A 15,765-nucleotide genomic window follows, 5' to 3' on the forward strand; every position below is an offset into this window, starting at 1 on the left:
TGTTTGCATTACTGATTGCAAGTATCCAGGCAGAAAAGCGTGTGGAGAAGGAAAGCACATGCATCAGTGTGCTAGGCTATTTGCTAAACCTAAAAGATGGCTGGATCCCTGCTTTAAGGAATTTAAAATGTAAATTACAGAGGGCCTGGTATAGGCATGAAATATACCAGAGGAAGGTGCAGTCTCAAATGAGTTTTAATGAGCTCTCAGCCAAGCATCTTGTGGCCTATGTGCTACATCATGTCCTTTCAGGGCTTATTTAGCAAGACAAACCTTGAAAAGTAGATCTTGCTGCACGGGACAGTGTGTTCATTCTGCACCTGCAGTGACTGAATTGTTTGCATTACTGATTGCAAGTATCCAGGCAGCAGCAAGCCTGCAACGCATTCAGTCCCAGGGCCACAAAGCAGCTTTAGTGGGCGTATTGAGCTCTGCATGTGGGGGGAAATGGGGGGTGGGGGAGGATGTTGGCATCTTATTGAAAGGGACCGACAGCCAGTGACCACCACAGGGGGAGGTAATAATATAGGGCACTTCTACTGCAGGAGGAGGTCCTGTGGCAGACAAAGTCGCTGTAGCCAGTTTGTATAGGTCTTCATTCTTTTATTCAATCTTTTGTGCTCTTTTCATGACCAGGGATCAAAGAAACACTGCTGTGGTCCTGCTAAGATACCACAAACAGAACCTAGTCATTTTACTGAGGCGCCCCCTCCCCTTCTCCCAGAGCCCCGGGGAGCAGCAGCTCAGCACTGTCTGGGGAACAAAAGAGACTTTGTACCTGCTGAATAAACTCCACTCCACTCCCCACTCTACCAGCTGCCACTGTGCTCCCAGAAGTGAGCAAACAGGAGGCCTGCCTTTCCAAGACCATGCAAGGGGTTTGGGGCGGGGAAGAGAGAGATTTGCATTTAGGACGACAAAAAAAAAAAAAAAAGCCATCACAAAGCCTGATTGTAAGCATAGTGTAGTCCTTTTGTTGTTTCTCCTGTGTGTGTTGGGGCTTGTTCTAGTGTCTCCTTGCTGCTTGGTGCCTTCTACCTATGAGGCTGGCTAGCCCCTGGGATTGCATTTTAAAAAATGAAACTATTCAATGAGGGTGAGGCAAACGGGGAGCCCTCTTCTGAAGTCAACTTTTCTGTCCCACCACTGGGCGAACTTTCATTCTAACACTGCACAACATGTCTGGGACTTTCCTTCTACTGAGCTACAAATGGAGTTTCCTTTATATCTCAGCTCACTGCAAGGGGGGTTGATCTCTTACTTCCTGTCCTATACCTGTGCAACCTTAATTCAGGCCCCTTGTGCATACATGTTATGATGCAGTCTTTAGTTATTATTATTTAGTATTTTCCACTGAATGCATCTGATGAAGTGAGCTGTAGCTCATGAAAGCTTATGCTCAAATAAATTTGTTAGTCTCTAAGGTGCCACAAGCACTCCTTTTCTTTTTTCTTTAGTTACATGATTACATACTGTTTTTTCCACAGGGCCCCTACCTTATGGGCTTTTTCTGTGAGCCATAGAAAGAGTAAATTGTGGGTGTCTGATATGAGATTCCTAGGACTTAATTTTACAGACTACTTAGCATTACATAGCACTTTATATTTTCAAAGCACAGCTTCTATTGATTTCAGCTGCAAGTGCTCAGCACTTCTGTAAATCAGATCCCTTTCTCTTCCCACAGTCCTCTTCCTCATTCATGACGCACCTTCCAACTTCTGCAACAAGCAAGGCAGGGGTCCTACAGAGAGCAGCCTTCTTCAGGTCACAGCCCAAGTGTCGCCCCGGAGCACTATCCATCCTGGGTGCTGAATGAGGCGGGGGGCCTGTGGAAAAATAGTATCCATAAAACAAATCCAGAGAAGTGAGGTCTAAATTGATGTGAGTGTTTGCACCACTTTAATTGAATCACTTTAAACCAGTATGACTTCTGCATGTCCACCATCCCTAAGAACTGTGCTGCTCGACAGACCTCTTCCATACAGCCAGCATTTGAAGAGGGCAGTAGTTAGCCCTATGACTAATTGGAATATAGTGGCATTGGGCCCACCCTGCTAAACCTAGGAGTCCACATGTAGCATTTAGGTCACTCTCTGCATGGAAAAATGTTTTTATTAGGAGTGACAGAGCAAGACTGAAGGTTGCCAGCAGGTAAAATTGAGCTGGTAACAATCACTAATGGCTTCTCTAAAAACCAGGTTCACTGAAATTAGAGATTTGGGGAGACGGAGGGAAGCATACTGGGGTAGGTCTTATCTAGCCCTCCCCGCATAGCGAAATCTGGCCACTGCACGAATGAGCCCGTCAGTTGACTCTCTAAGGCTTTATTCAATTTTAGATGATGGAAGCAATGAGGTTTCCACCACTTCCCTTAGGAAAATATTCCTCCTTTGAAAAGATTTCCGTAACGGGAAATGCTCAGATATGCTGCTTGATTCCCTTTGTTTAATTTCATCCTACTATCCCATTCCCCCTTGGACCAAACTGTCCTTTGTGTTTACACCCTTCACATCTCCACCATCTCTTTGTTGTTCAGTGCGCACTCCGTTCTAACTTTTCCTCCACCAGTAAATCTTTCTTTCTTTCTTTCTTTCTTTCTTTCTTTCAAATCAACATTGTGATTTAATAGTTATACTTTTTTGTGGACAAATAAAATGTGACGTGTGCATCTGCTCCTGATGAACCTGGGAATGACTCCTCCCTCCTGTCAACTTGCAGTTTAATCTACAGGACACTGGGCAATGGGTACACTGGCATTTCCATTAGGAGGAAGCTCATCAGTGTTCTGAACTCCTGCTACTGCACAGAAAAGCTGATGATGATGTCAGAATAGTGGGAGTGATATTTTCCTAGCTAACCAGAGAGCTGTCCTTGGCCATTTCTGACCACTCCGTCCCTGCCTGGCTGAGTCTGTCTGGCAAAAAGATTTTGTACTAGGGCTGCAGCAGCAATAAAATGCCCACTTTATTGACACAGCTTTTAACATATACAGGTTAATGGTAACGTAAGTCCTGGCTTCCAGAGCAACACCACTTCTAAACCTCAGGAGCTTTGCTACTGAACCCTAAGAGATGGGCAGTTGTTTCCAAGGATGGAAAGCTCTGTAAATACAGCTACAGAACCCCCTGCAAGGTTCTTAGCAACTTTTGACAATTAATTAAAGACTGTTATCTTTAGAAGCTGCAAGGCCATTCCCGGCGGGATGGCAAGAGAGCAGAGATAATCTGCCTGTCCTGTGCAATCTACATTTGGACTTACAGGCTTCCTTCACCTACTGTACATCCCGTTCATCACAAGAGATCAAAAGACGCAACTCAGCCCCAGCAGCCTGTGGGTGTGTCTTCACTGCATCGTGAACTCAAGCCCTTACTCTGGTGTTGACACTATCCCAGCTCCTGTCCACACCCACAAACCTCTGACCTGAGGGGTGCTAGTGCTTTATACCCAGACTAGCTGGCCGAGCTGAGGATATGGGCTAGAGCCTGGGTGCAGCTTTCACTCAGGCTGGTAACCTGCCCACTTTGCAGTGAGGCTGCAGGCTAAGTCGCATGGATGTTGCTAGTCCTCCAGTGCTGCCTCACAATTCCCTCTGTGCCAGAAGGACAGACATGTTCTTCCACAATTTGCTGGGAGATAATCATAGAGCAGCTCAGCTCACTGCAGCAAAAAGACCCACGGGATATGCCCCCAGCAGTCCTAGTGCCATGCAGAGGAGTGCAACGCCAACATGGGCTCAGTGGAATGGGCACACTCAGGCAGGGCTTTGCAATGTCTCTGCTCTCACCGAGCTAGGTTAGCCCAAGTGCTTAGAGCTGGGTGCCCGTCACCAGCATTAACGCTGCAGTGAAGCTATATCCTAGGGCGAAGCAATTCAAGTGTTGTTTGGGGTTTCTCCCCCCAGTCTGCTCTGTAGGTGCCCCTGAATGGAAAGGAGAGAGAGAGAGCTGGAGCCAGAGGACTCCTTACTGATGTAAGCTAGGGACTTGTTTACACATGGCGTGCTACCTGTTTTAACTGTAGAGAAATTTCTTGTACAGACAAACCCTAAATCAGTACAAGCAAGTTGCAAACCAGTTGAGGTGTGTCCACATATGGGTTTGCACCAGATTAACTCAAATCAGTTTTTAAGAACAAGAACATAAGAATGGCCATACTGGGTCAGACCAATGGTCTGTCTAGCTCAGTATTCTGTCTTCCGACAGTGGCCGATGCCAGGTGCCCCAGAGGGAATGAACAGAACAGGTAATCATCAAGTGATCCATCCCCTGTTGCCCATTCCCAGCCACTGGCAAACTGAGGCTAGGGACACCATCCCTGCCCATCCTGGCTAGTAGCCATTGATTGACCTATCCTCCATGAACTTACCACTTCTTTTTTGAACCCTCTGGCAAAGAATTGCACAGGTTGACTGTGCATTGTGTGAAAAAATACTTCTTTTTGTTTGTTTTAAACCTGCTTCCTATTAATTTCATTTGGTGACTCCTAGTTCTTGTGTTATGAGGAGAAAATAATGCTTCCTTATTTACTGTCTCCACACCAGTCATGATTTTATAGACATCTATCATATCCCCCCTTAGTCATCTCTTTTCCAAGCTGAAAAGCCCCAGTCTTTTTAATCTCTCCTCATACGAAAGCTATTCCATACCCGAATGGTTATGCTATTTTAAAGTTACACAGGGGCAACCTTTGTGTGTAGGCAAGGTCCAAGTGATCTGTGTATACAGTAACTTGGAAAGAAAAGGGGCTTTTAGTTTTGCTAAGTCAGTGTGTGGTGGCATTGAGGAGAGCTGGAAGAAAGGCTTGGGTGATGAAGGGGATATGGGTGGGGAAGGGAGGGCAGAGGCGTTTCGCCAGATTAGGGTTTATTAACTTGAGTTGCGATGGACAGCTGAATGAGAAGTTTGCAGTGATGCTTCCCCATGTATCCTGACCTGTGGGAAGTGATTCAGAGCTGGATTCACAAGCTCTGTAGGTTGCAGCTGTCTCTCTAGGCAATGGTTTCGCACATCCAGCTGCCTTTCATAGTGATTCACATGCTAGACTTCTTAGGGTTCATTGACTTAATTGTAGGGATCTAGGGCCAAACTTGAACATGATGTAAGTGGGTGCAGCTGCCTGGGATGTCTCTAGGCCAAGGTCAGCAGTAGTGTAAGTGACACAGTGGCTGTCTGGTGGCATAGTGCAGCTTGAATTTATTTGCCCATCCGGTGTGTTTGCAAAATTCATAATTTACCTGCTGCCAAGAGGGGTGGGGGTGCCTCAAGAGGAGCGGCCAAAGGGGGTATAAGATGAAGCAGATGCCCTCTCCTTATGCCATCCACTGTCTCAAGAAAGTTGAGGCCACGTTCAGACCCTCTCATGCGCAGGCACAATTCTGGTTTCAGTGTTTCTGCTGGTTTTAATTGGTTTCAGTCATGGCTATTCTCAGATCACCAGTGTCAGCCATGTAGGGAAGCAGTTGGTCATCTCTTCCTTTCATCTCTAGGGATGGGCTTCTGCACTGCAGCACTGTGCTTCACAAAGGAATTGTTCCTGTCCAGCTGCCTGTGCTGAGGGGTTGGGCTCTCGGATCACAAGTTCTCCCAGGCTTCAATTCGTGGTTGAGTTCCCCAAATGTTGTGATTAGATCTGGAATCCCGAAGTGCTTTGGGCTGGGCTAGCTTGTGTTGTCACTGGATAAGTCGCATGCAAACAATCAGTTTAGGGTATTATCTAAGTCCCTGAAGTTTCCGTGCACCCCTCAGAGCTCTGTTCCCCTTGAAAGCTTCCGTGCACCCCTCTCACCAACAGAAGTTGGTCCAATAAAAGATATTACCTCCCCCACCTTGTCACTCTAATGTCTCTGTTTAGTCCAGCATCTTAAAGGCAAATTCTTTCCCTGTCTGTCAGTTTTATAACCCTGATGAACAGCCACCAGTATTTCCCTTTACATGCAACCTGATCAGAAGGTGAATTCTCCAGCGTATACAAATCCAGGGCTGTGTCTGCTGCACAGGCAGGGAGGAGATGGGGGCACTTTCCATCCCCCTCTGAAATATCATGGGATGGGATGGTCATCCCGGAACAGACCATGCCACATGTGTTGGCAGCGTGCTTCAAAAAAAAATGCTAAACACCTCATTCTGAAGTGCCCCATATTCCATCGTCTTCCCCTCTGCAGATGAACTCTCCTTGCACTGGGCGGAAATAGGGCTGTTTTTATTTCATTTTTTCCTCTTGCTCACTGCAGGGCGAGGCAAATTCTCCTAAAAACTCCAGCAAGAGAAACAGTCACATGCCGCCTCCCTCCCAAGCCAACACAAACATGCTGTCCCACAGGAGCATTGGCTGTTTTCTTTGCCTCTTCAGAGGATAGAGTTTACAACAGGAAGTGGCTCTGTGGTGTTTTCCAGCCATTGTTTTGCAACCCCTCAGCCAGTGCAGGAACTGATGCATCCGCCTGTCACTCAGAGGAAGAACAGTCGGCTGGAAACGTTGCTGATTGGTATTGTCTACCTGTCAGAGAGAAATTAATAGCCAAGACTAATAAACTAGTGAAGCTGTGGAAAAACTGGTTTGCATATTGGTTAGGACTTCTAAACAGTCATTGGCGCACACAAGCCTAGAACTAACACCCAGTCAGGACCCTTGGAGGAATGGTGTCAGTTCAGAGAAGGAATGTACAGGAGGGTTCAGCTTGGCAGTGTGGTGTGAAAGAAGAGAGATTTGGAGACTGTTAGATCACTCTTTAATATTCTTCAGTGCAATGAGATAGGAAAGCAAAAAGTAAAGGCCCCTTTCTGCCTGTTGAATGTAGTGGATACAGTGAAGTCCTCATGTGACTGGTGAAAATGCCATTCCTTCCACCGTTCTTAGCAGATCTTGTCCTTACCTATTTTCAATTTTCCCATTCGGTATATACTCAGCAATGCTCTGGACTCTGAATTTTCTCATTCCAAGGAAAGAGATGATTTGGGGATGAGGATTAGGCATTGGCAAGACACACCTACCCTATTTCAGCACTTTCACCCAAAATGTTTGAGAAAGTTCACTTGAACTATTTTTTTTCTTTCTTCTTCTGACAATTCTGCTTTTGTTTTTCCTGATTCCAGCAATAAATGACACAGGGCCGGGATTGCAGCATCTATCTTCACAATATTCCCAATCCAATCGGCAGTATAAAGCACTGGGAGTTTCATGAATCTTCCAGCCCAGTTTGGAGAATTCAACAGAGATTCTCAGCTTTGGGTGCTCATCTGAACCAGACCTCAGAGCCTTCTGAGATCAACCCATCACTAGTCATGGCATGTTGATAAATACTGGCTGGAGATTTGCAGCAGGCTGTGTTCTGGCTTGATCTGCATAATCCTCTGTACTAAAGGAGCCTTTCACCCCTAGAGATGGCCCCTGCAGGCTGTGAGGCATTGTTGGGGTCAGGGTGGGACCGTTTATACAACTGCTGCCCACATCGTACTGTTCCCAAGAACAGATATTTCATTCTCCAGGGCTATGAATCTGGCACTTATCACCAGCATTGACAAGAGGAAGCAAGTCAGAGCATAGTTTCAGAAGATGATAGAAGCCAATTCATATTAGCACTAATCTCTCCTAGGAGGCTCATTGCTGAAACCCTGTCTCCAGAGCTGTATGCAGTTTTGCTTTAGCATCTCAGTAGTGCTGATGCGCAGACAAAGGAGCAAAAAGTGAGGCATGTTGGCTCCTGTTGTCATAGGTACCTACATGAACTGCCTGTGATGGGAGAGGCAGGGAGCAGGGTGAGGAGCACAGTGTACATTTCTAGATTAGAGGCACCCACAGCTGTGAATGCTAGTAAGAAGAAAAGCCCATGCTTGCATGCCTTGAGGACCCCCTTTCATTTAAAGGGAGCAAGCTTGTAGTGCTAGAGACACCCGGATGCATTGGGTTGTTTGTCTAACTCTTAATAGTGAGGTGCTGCGTGGGACTCCAGCAGCATGTGACCGTTTTCTGTAGGCAAGAAGGTGAGGTGACTTATTTTGATTCGGGTCTTTTAGGTTTAACAGTTAATTTAGACAATGCCCAGTTATGTATTGACCATGGATTCAGTGCATTGCTGTTTGGAGTGCAGCAAAGCCAGCCAAGCTCGTCCCACCAGCTAATTTACATCAACTAGAGCAGGTAGCAGCTATCCTAGTCTTCCATACATAGGCACAGTATGAATTTCGCCGTCTTGATCGGTGTGGCCTAATGGCTTGGCTCAGCCAGGAACGTTGCACGATGCACCTCAGTGTTGAAGCTGACGATGGCTGTGCACTATTTGTTTGAGCAAACCGGGCTGTCTGGACTTAGAGCACCATGCATGTAACTGTCACAGATGTATCTCCCAAATGCCTCAACCCTGAGTCTACCCAGCACTCACTCTTACGATGCAGCCTGAACTTGGAATGGATGTCCAGGGCTACACCATTGGGAACTCAGATCATACTGGGGTTGTAATGCAAGGACTCTCCTGTTCTTTCATTCCACCAATGGCCAAACAGATGTATTATTAATGGACACACTTTACGGTGTGGTGCTGTGGAAAGGGGCAACAAGCCTGAACACCCTTACACCAGGATACCGTCAAAGAGGGTATGGATTTAATGTATACAGATTCCCAGGCTGTTTACAAAGCCACCACGTGGTCTAAAGAAAAGAGGACATTTAAAACAACAATTTATCCTAATTTCTGAGTCTGTCCAAAACAGGGTGGTGGTCCCTGCTGGGTTCAGACACAGAAAGATTCACTCTTTTCCTCTGCTGGAGTAGAGAAGAGGTTCCCCTTTAAATGCAGACTCACTTCCCTGAAGAAATGAAGGTGTGTGTGGATGGCCAGGACTTCTCTAGGTAAGGGCTCATGTGTTGATGGCTTTATGCACGGAAGTCCTGCTGAGCTATCAGCCCTTAGGGAAGTGGGCTGGCCACCCTCACTCCTCTCTGCTTCCTGTGGGGGAACTGAACCTGTTGTTAAAAGGGAATCTCCCTTCCCAAGCTGTACATAACAAGGGGAACTAGCTTAGCAAACTCTGGGATCTATATCCCCAGTAATCCAGTGGTTTGTGTTCCCTTTCAAGGTTCTACTGCACCACAAAACTAGCTGGTAGATCAGTTTGCGTGGGCTAACATTTGCCCTACAAAGCACAGTAAAGGAGACTGCAAATATATGTCTTGGAGGATTTGACAGTTCCAAAGCATGGAGAGAGTGCAGAAGGGGGAGAAACACATCATCTGCCTCTTTCAGGTCTTATTTTCCTTCAGCCCCCTACCCCTCTTTACTTTCCAAGAAGCTCTGACCAACTCACCTCAGTCTTGCTCTCTCAGTCGATTAATTTAAAATTACTTTTCATTTCTTACCATAATGGGTTCCTCTCTTTGTGGCTAGCATGCTGGCCTGGGGCCAGAAGACCTTGGTTCTTTTTCCAGCTCTGCCACTGACCTGCTGAGTGCCTTGAGATGAATCACTTTCCCTCTCTGTGCCTCAGTTTCCCCTCCCACATTTTGTATGGCTTGTCTATATAGATCATTAGCTCTTCAGGAAAGGGGCTGTCTTACTATATGGTTGTACAGTGTGTCACATACCGGGGGCCCTGATCTCAGTTGGGGCTGCCAGATGCTACTGTAATCTAAATAATCTATCATCCATTGCTCCCTGGGTCTGACATCATCTTTCCCCTTTGTGCGCTGCAGATTTAACTTCTTCACGGTAGATTCAGGCTCCAAGATAACAAAAATTCTCTCCTCACTCCAGTGTAATTACAAAGCTGCTGCTTTGAGCAGGTATGTAACAGTTTGCCTTCTAGTCTCTTAAGTAATTAAATGGTAGGGGGAAGAAAAAGAAAAATCTCATCATGTGTCATTAACTTTGTAATGTCTTCTGGGAGTTGTCCTTTTTCATGCATCTACACCACTTCTGTTCTGTACATGCCTGCGCTTGGTAATCTTTGTGGATGCTAATCCAGGCTGCCTGCATTGTACTTTAGGGACAGGTTAGCATATTGATTGTGAACTGGTGGAAGCCGATTTAAAAAACACATCACGCTGGTGGGAAACTGGCTTGGATCTAATGGAAATGTCAGCTGAAATATTTACACAGCTATGAGATAACAGCATGTACTTTCTCTGTGTATATGTCTCTGTGCACAGAGCTGCTGTCCGTTTGTCAGGTTCCCAGATTTATTCTGCTGCTCCTGGCAAGGAACCGCTAATGATTTAATAGCCTGTCAACACCTCTACAGAGAAACAAGGGCTGGCACTTCCTGATTCCTTATTTTCTTTGCTTTAAATAGGAACTCCTATTCTGATTAACTGAAACCTGGAAATCAAGCTGTCAGGCAGGGCAGCCTTTTGAGATCCTTAATCGAAGCAGATTGAATGTAATCCAGGGACCACTTTCCTGCTATACAAACACAGGCTTTGCTCCCCTTTCTAAGGAAACAGTAAGAGTTCATGGCCTGGGAGAGAGCATTTGCTGAAACATGTTGCAACAAAGCAGTTGAAAGTGGAACAATCAGATATGTACCGGTCCTCAGTGTTGCTGAGTCTTGTGATACTTGGTGCTTTTCTTAAAGCCCCCAGTTTCTGGAGTCACATGGCTGTGAGAGTAGCTCACCTTTCATTTAAAAATTAAGTTTTTAGCTCTTTTGGTTGTGGAGAAAGGCTTGAAAATATCACCCCTAAAGACTCAGAAAAAAGAACCCCACATTTAATGGTTTTAAATAATCTCATGATTTTGGGGGGGCTGATTCATGATTTTTGCATGCTTTGGGTTGGCATTACAGTGGGCCAGGTGGTAAGTGTAGGACTGAATGCTCCCCTCCATCTGCTGCAGTCTTCTGTTGATGTCAGGGAGAGTTTTGCGGTAAGATCAAGGATAGAATCTGGCCTTTTATGTAGTAACTGAAGTTTGTTTGTTGTTTTGTTCAGTATCTTGGGGTATGTCTACACTACGGAATAAGGTCGAATTTATAGAAGTCGGTTTTTTAGAAATCGGTTTTATATATTCGAGTGTGTGTGTCCCCACAGAAGTGCATTAAGTGCATTAACTCGGCGGAGTGCTTCCACAGTACCGAGGCTAGAGTCGACTTCCGGAGCGTTGCACTGTGGGTAGCTATCCCACAGTTCCCGCAGTCTCCGCTGCCCATTGGAATTCTGGGTTGAGATCCCAATGCCTGATGGGGCTGAAACATTGTCGCGGGTGGTTCTGGGTACATATCGTCAGTCCCCCCTTCCCTCCCTCCCTCCCTCCCTCCCTCCCTCCGTGAAAGCAAGGGCAGACAATCGTTTCGCGCCTTTTTTCCTGAGTTACCTGTGCGGATGCCATACCACCGCAAGCATGGAGCCCGCTCAGGTAACCGTCACCATATGTCTCCTGGGTGCTGGCAGACGCGGTACGGCATTGCTACACAGTAGCAGCAACCCATTGCCTTGTGGCAGCAGATGGTACAATACGACTGGTAGCCGTCCTCGTCATGTCCGAGGTACTCCTGGTCGCCTGTGTGAGGTCGATCAGGAGCGCCTGGGCAGACATGGGCGCAGGGACTAAATTTTTAGTGACTTGACCAGGTCATTCTCTTAAGTCCGGCAGTCAGTCCTATTGAACCGTCTTATGGTGAGCAGGTAGGCAATATGTCCTTCTGCACCGTCTGCTGCCAGCCAAAGATGTAAAAGATAGATGGAGTGGATCAAAACAAGAAATAGACCGGATTTGTTTTGTACTCATTTGCCTCCTCCCCTGTCTAGGAGACTCATTCCTCTAGGTCACACTGCAGTCACTCACAGAGAAGGTGCAGCGAGGTAAATCTAGCCATGTATCAATCAGAGGCCAGGCTAACCTCCTTGTTCCAATAAGAACAATAACTTAGGTGCACCATTTCTTATTAGAACCCTCCGTGAAGTCCTGCCTGAACTACTCCTTGATGTAAAGCCACCCCCTTTGTGGATTTTAGCTCCCTGAAGCCAACCCTGTAAGCCGTGTCGTCAGTCGCCCCTCCCTCCGTCAGAGCAACGGCAGACAATCATTCCGCGCCTTTTTTCTGTGCGGACGCCATACCAAGGCAAGCATGGAGTCCGCTCAGCTCACTTTGGCAATTAGGAGCACATTAAACACCACACGCATTATCCAGCAGTATATGCAGCACCAGAACCTGGCAAAGCGCTACCGGGCGAGGAGGCGACGTCAGCGCGGTCACGTGAGTGATCAGGCCATGGACACAGATTTCTCTGAAAGCATGGGCCCTGCCAATGCATGCATCATGGTGCTAATGGGGCAGGTTCATGCTGTGGAACGCCGATTCTGGGCTCGGGAAACAGGCACAGACTGGTGGGACCGCATAGTGTTGCAGGTCTGGGACGATTCCCAGTGGCTGCGAAACTTTCGCATGCGTAAGGGCACTTTCATGGAACTTTGTGACTTGCTTTCCCCTGCCCTGAAGCGCATGAATACCAAGATGAGATCAGCCCTCACAGTTGAGAAGCGAGTGGCGATAGCCCTGTAGAATCTTGCAACGCCAGACAGCTACCAGTCAGTTGGGAATCAATTTGGAGTGGGCAAATCTACTGTGGGGGCTGCTGTGATGCAAGTAGCCCACGCAATCAAAGATCTGCTGATATCAAGGGTAGTGACCCTGGGAAATGTGCAGGTCATAGTGGATGGCTTTGCTGCAATGGGATTCCCTAACTGTGGTGGGGCCATAGATGGAACCCATATCCCTATCTTGGCACCGGAGCACCAAGCCGGCGAGTACATAAACCGCAAGGGGTACTTTTCAATAGTGCTGCAAGCTCTGGTGGATCACAAGGGACGTTTCACCAACATCAACGTGAGATGGCCGGGAAAGGTACATGACGCTCGCATCTTCAGGAACTCTGGTCTGTTTCAAAAACTGCAAGAAGGGACTTTATTCCCAGACCAGAAAATAACTGTTGGTGATGTTGAAATGCCTATATGTATCCTTGGGGACCCAGCCTACCCCTTAATGCCATGGCTCATGAAGCCGTACACAGGCAGCCTGGACAGTAGTCAGGAGCTGTTCAACTACAGGCTGAGCAAGTGCAGAATGGTGGTAGAATGTGCATTTGGACGTTTAAAGGCGCGCTGGCGCAGTTTACTGACTCGCTTAGACCTCAGCGAAACCAGTATTCCCACTGTTATTACTGCTTGCTGTGTGCTCCACAATATCTGTGAGAGTAAGGGGGAGACGTTTATGGCGGGGTGGGAGGTTGAGGCAAATCGCCTGGCTGCTGGTTACGCGCAGCCAGACACCAGGGCAGTTAGAAGAGCACAGGAGGGCGCGGTACGCATCAGAGAGGCTTTGAAAACCAGTTTCATGACTGGTCAGGCAACGGTGTGAAAGTTCTGTTTGTTTCTCCTTGATGAAACCCCCCGCCCCTTGGTTCACTCTACTTCCCTGTAAGCTAACCACCCTCTCCTCCTCCCTTCAGTCACCGCTTGCAGAGGCAATAAAGTCATTGTTGCTTCACATTCATGCATTCTTTAATCATTCATCACACAAATAGGGGGATGACTACCAAGGTAGCCCAGGAGGGGTGGTGGAGGAGGGAAGGAAAATGCCACACAGCACTTTAAAAGTTTACAACTTTAAAATTTATTGAATGACAGCCTTCTTTTTTTTGGGCAATCCTCTGTGGTGGAGTGGCTGGTTGGCCGGAGGCCCCCCCACCGCGTTCTTGGGCGTCTGGGTGTGGAAGCTATGGAACTTGGGGAGGAGGGCGGTTGGTTACACAGGGGCTGTAGTGGCAGTCTGTGCTCCAGCTGCCTTTGCTGCAGCTCAACCATACACTGGAGCATACTGGTTTGGTCCTCCAGCAGCCTCAGCATTGAATCCTGCCTCCTCTCATCACGCTGCCGCCACATTCGAGCTTCAGCCCTCTCTTCAGCCCGCCACCTCTCCTCCTGGTCATTTTGTGCTTTCCTGCAGTCTGACATTATTTGCCTCCACGCATTCATCTGTGCTCTGTCAGTGTGGGAGGACAGCATGAGCTCGGAGAACATTTCATCTCGAGTGCGTTTTTTTTTCTTTCTAATCTTCACTAGCCTCTGGGAAGGAGAAGATCCTGTGATCATTGAAACACATGCAGCTGATGGAGAAAAAAAAAGGGACAGCGGTATTTAAAAAGACACATTTTATAAAACACTGGCTACACTCTTTCAGGGTAAACCTTGCTGTTAACATTACATACATAGCACATGTGCTTTCGTTACAAGGTCGCATTTTGCCTCCCCCCACCGCGTGGCTACCCCCTCAACCCTCCCCCCTCCCTGTGGCTAACAGCGGGGAACATTTCTGTTCAGCCGCAGGCAAACAGCCCAGCAGGAATGGGCTCCTCTGAGTGTCCCCTGAAGAAAAGCACCCTATTTCAACCAGGTGACCATGGATTATATCTCACTCTCCTGAGGATAACACAGAGAGATAAAGAACAGATGTTGCTTGAACGCCAGCAAACATACACTGCAATGCTTTGTTGTACAATGATTCCCGAGTACATGTTACTGGCCTGGAGTGGTAAAGTGTCCTACCATGAAGGACGCAATAAGTCTGCCCTCCCCAGAAACCTTTTGCAAAGGCTTTGGGAGTATATCCAGGAGAGCCGCGAATGCCAGGGCAAAGTAATCCTTTCACATGCTTGCTTTTAAACCATGTATAGTATTTTAAAAGGTACACTCACCAGAGGTCCCTTCTCCGCCTGCTGGGTCCAGGAGGCAGCCTTGGGTGGGTTCGGGGGGTACTGGCTCCAGGTCCAGGGTGAGAAACAGTTCCTGGTTGTCGGGAAAACCGGTTTCTCCGCTTGCTTGCTGTGAGCTATCTACAACCTCGTCATCATCATCATCTTCTTCATCCCCAAAACCTGCTTCCGCATTGCCTCCATCTCCATTGAAGGAGTCAAACAACACGGCTGGGGTAGTGGTGGCTGAACCCCCTAAAATGGCATGCAGCTCATCATAGAAGCGGCATGTTTGGGGCTCTGACCCGGAGCGGCCGTTCGCCTCTCTGGTTTTCTAGTAGGCTTGCCTCAGCTCCTTCAGTTTCACGCGGCACTGCTTCGGGTCCCTGTTATGGCCTCTGTCCTTCATGCCCTGGGAGATTTTGACAAAGGTTTTGGCATTTCGAAAACTGGAACGGAGTTCTGATAGCACGGATTCCTCTCCCCATACAGCGATCAGATCCCGTACCTCCCGTTCGGTCCATGCTGGAGCTCTTTTGCGATTCTGAGACTCCATCATGGTCACCTCTGCTGATGAGCTCTGCATGGTCACCTGCAGCTTGCCACGCTGGCCAAACAGGAAATGAGATTCAAAAGTTCGCGGTTCTTTTCCTGTCTACCTGGCCAGTGCATCTGAGTTGAGAGTGCTGTCCAGAGCGGTCAAAATGGAGCACTCTGGGATAGCTCCCGGAGGCCAATACCGTTAAATTGTGTCCACAGTACCCCAAATTCGACCCGGCAAGGCCGATTTAAGCGCTAATCCACTTGTCAGGGGTGGAGTAAGGAAATTGATTTTAAGAGCCCTTTAAGTCGAAATAAAGGGCTTCATTGTGTGGACGGGTGCAGGTTTACATCGATTTAATGCTGCTAAATTCGACCTAAAGTCCTAGTGTAGACCAGGGCTTGGTGTTGCATTTGGCCTCCTCCCTTTTAGGAGCACTGCTATTTCTACCCCTTTATTTCTCTTCACTTCCCATCCTCCTTTCTCTCTTTCTTTCCTTCTCTTCAAATCTTTTCATTTCTCTCCTCTCTATTTCCTTCCTGGCA

At 47.5% G+C, this 15,765-nt stretch overlaps 1 protein-coding gene across 2 annotated transcripts in view; it reads left to right on the forward strand.

Annotated features, from left to right (window-relative positions):
• PHKA1 (phosphorylase kinase regulatory subunit alpha 1) overlaps positions 1 to 15,765 on the forward strand; it is a 211,157-nt gene that overhangs the window by 161,341 nt on the left and 34,051 nt on the right. The gene's annotated exons all lie outside the window — the stretch shown is intronic.

This window comes from Natator depressus, chromosome 9 (assembly GCF_965152275.1).
Source record: "Natator depressus isolate rNatDep1 chromosome 9, rNatDep2.hap1, whole genome shotgun sequence".
NCBI lineage: Eukaryota > Metazoa > Chordata > Testudines > Cheloniidae > Natator > Natator depressus.